This window comes from Etheostoma cragini, unplaced genomic scaffold, assembly GCF_013103735.1.
Source record: "Etheostoma cragini isolate CJK2018 unplaced genomic scaffold, CSU_Ecrag_1.0 ScbMSFa_81, whole genome shotgun sequence".
NCBI classification, from domain to species: Eukaryota; Metazoa; Chordata; class Actinopteri; order Perciformes; family Percidae; genus Etheostoma; species Etheostoma cragini.
Window position 1 is genome coordinate 2,362 of NW_023269439.1, and position 2,653 is coordinate 5,014.

Genomic DNA, 2,653 nt, shown 5'->3' on the forward strand with positions numbered 1-2,653 from the left:
ATAAACAAGCATACCGTTAGTTACAGTCCCTGTGCATGTTAAGATGTGGAGAATGGCCACATGTAGGTAGTGTGGCTGAGTGGTCTAAGGTGCTGGATTTAGGCTCCAGTCTCTCTGGAGACATGGGTTCAATCCCACCACTGCCATTTGCACATGTTACATAGCTGAAAGGCAGCCAATGTGATGACCTGAAGTTGAATCAGATGAGATTAACTCTTGTGACATGGCTTGGAGAAGTACCTGAATTCATAAGAGGCAAATTGGTAGACTCCTTTCTGCCTCTGCTGTTTATATCTGTACTCGCAATGCCCTGTTTTTAATGAACAACCAATCCTAAGTGTTCAATGTGAAATACTCATTCATTGCCAAAATTGTCGGTAACTGTAACTGTCAGCCGTTAGTAGTGATACGCTACCTATACCCAGAGATGGGAAGAAACGAAGTACAAATACTTCGTTACTGTACTCATGTAGATTTTCTGGTATTTTTACTTTACTTCACTTTACTTCACAACTTTTTACTTTTACTCCTTACATTTTAACATGAATATCAGTATTTTCTTCTCCTTACATTTCACAAAACTGGCTCGTTACTTTAATTTTGTACTAAAAGTCGTCTATCAGGTTTTATTTTGAAGAGCAGGCGCGCACACCACACACGCTCACACCACACGGAGAAAAAAATGAGAGAAAAGGAAAAAAAGGGACTAGCTGTCCGGAGGATAATCAGTTGAGATTGTGTGCGTCTTTGAGAACTGTAAGTCATAGAACTGATGTTGTCAGTTCATTTAAGCCTGTTGTTGTATTGGTCTATAGTTCTGGTACATGCAAAAGTTAGCCTGTCTGTGTTCTTCACCTGTTACCTAGGTTACACCTGTTACCTAGCACATTAATATTTACATGGATGGTAGCCTTTACAATGTTTATTCATTTCTTTTATTACCACACACACAGCCATAGCAGAGCTACCCACGCCCATGTTTATCCTGATGCTTGATTGTAATAAAGCATCAACAGAGAGAAGTTGTCTCCATTTGTGTTTTAACAGACACACTTGGGCAAGTTGGAAACCAGAATCAGGTTTAAATCCAGTCCTAATCTAGTCCTCACTAAGTTTAAATGATTTCACTGGAGTTAGTTATTATTTTTGCTTCATCAATACCAAATTGAATCTACTTGGATGGGAATATTTATGTAATTCTAACAAAATCACAGCTGAATTTATATCTTGCTACTCGGTCAGGATCTTATTAACCTGGAGTCCAAGTCTCTGTCAATATAAATAAGCTATATGTTTTAGTCCTATTGACAGACAGCCATTTAAAATGTAGCCAATGGCATATAGAGAATAAAGAATAAAGAATAAAGAGTCTTTTCTCCATGTCCACTGTAGTTCCTCAGCGTGTCTGGTCCAGGTAGCTTTGTCATCATAAGGCTACTTTTACTTTTATACTTTAAGTAAATTGCTAAGCCTCTACTTTGTTACTTTTACTCGAGTAAAGAAGTTAAATCAGTACTTCTACTTTTACCTACTAGTATTTTTTAAGATAATTATCTCTTATTACTTCTACTTGAGTACGGGAAGTGAATACTTTTGGCATCTCTGGATGTTAACACGTAACTTCAGCCGTCTTTGCTGTTGTATTCCGATAACAAATAGCTACATTTGTGTATAGTAATCGACAGCCTTTATGTCTGTGTTGAGTAGGGAGATAAATGTAATGCATACTCCTACGTTTTATCTTCTTCTAATATTTATCATGAAACGAGAAAGCGATATAGCGCCCTAGTAAACAAAGAAAAGTGAGAATTACAGCAGTGAGAGAAACAAATCAAGGGACTGAAGAGCAGGAAGAGGGAGAGCCAGAGGAGTTTTGGGAGTTTGGAGAAAGGGCATGTGATGAAAGTGAGGGCTCTGACACAGAGAGGGACATTCCAGAGGGTGAGGAAGATGAAGAAGAGGGTGAGGAGGATGAAGAAGAGAGTGAGGAGGAAGAAAACATAAATGGGACAGAGAGAGGAACACCCAGAGGGACAGCAAGTGGATCCATGTGGATCAAGTACTGCACCATCAGGTTTGTAAAGAAGAAGGTTCTTACTATTTTGAAAAGCAGTGCAATTACACTTTCATTGTAGGTCTGCTGTGTACTTAAAATGGTGCTTTCTACTGTCAAATTCTTTTTTTGTGTCAATACGGCTCTGTTTCTTTTTTTAAGTACATACTTGGCCTACATTTTGAAATGCATGCAGGTACACATGCATACAGTGGTATGCATGCGTTTAGGAACCCATGCTGAAGTTGACTAAAAAGAGGAATTTAAAAAATCATCTTTTGGAAATGGATCTTAATGCCTTCATTTAATAAAAAGGAGAAATCCAACCTTTAAGGACACCAGCTGCTACTACTACTAACCAATTGAAGTTTATGAACATTTGTCCAAACAGATATAAACCTGCTTTTCAGGTTGTCGTGGCCGAGTGGTTAAGGCAATGGACTAGAAATCCATTGGGGTCTCCCCGCGCAGGTTTGAATCCTGCCAACAACGAGAGGCTTTCTTGAAGAATGGTAGCAAACGAATGACACTTCACAGTTTACTAAATTGCAGATGTTTGTTCATGAACCACATTGTGTTATCTCATTGGTACTGGAAGCC

The 2,653-nt window shown here is 38.7% G+C and overlaps 1 non-coding gene across 1 annotated transcript; it reads left to right on the forward strand.

The window, feature by feature from the left end:
• The first annotated feature begins 2,463 nt into the window (after nucleotides 1-2,463).
• Nucleotides 2,464-2,545, forward strand: trnas-aga. Its single transcript has one exon. It is a non-coding gene; the product is annotated as a tRNA-Ser (tRNA).
• The last annotated feature ends 108 nt before the right edge of the window (nucleotides 2,546-2,653 follow it).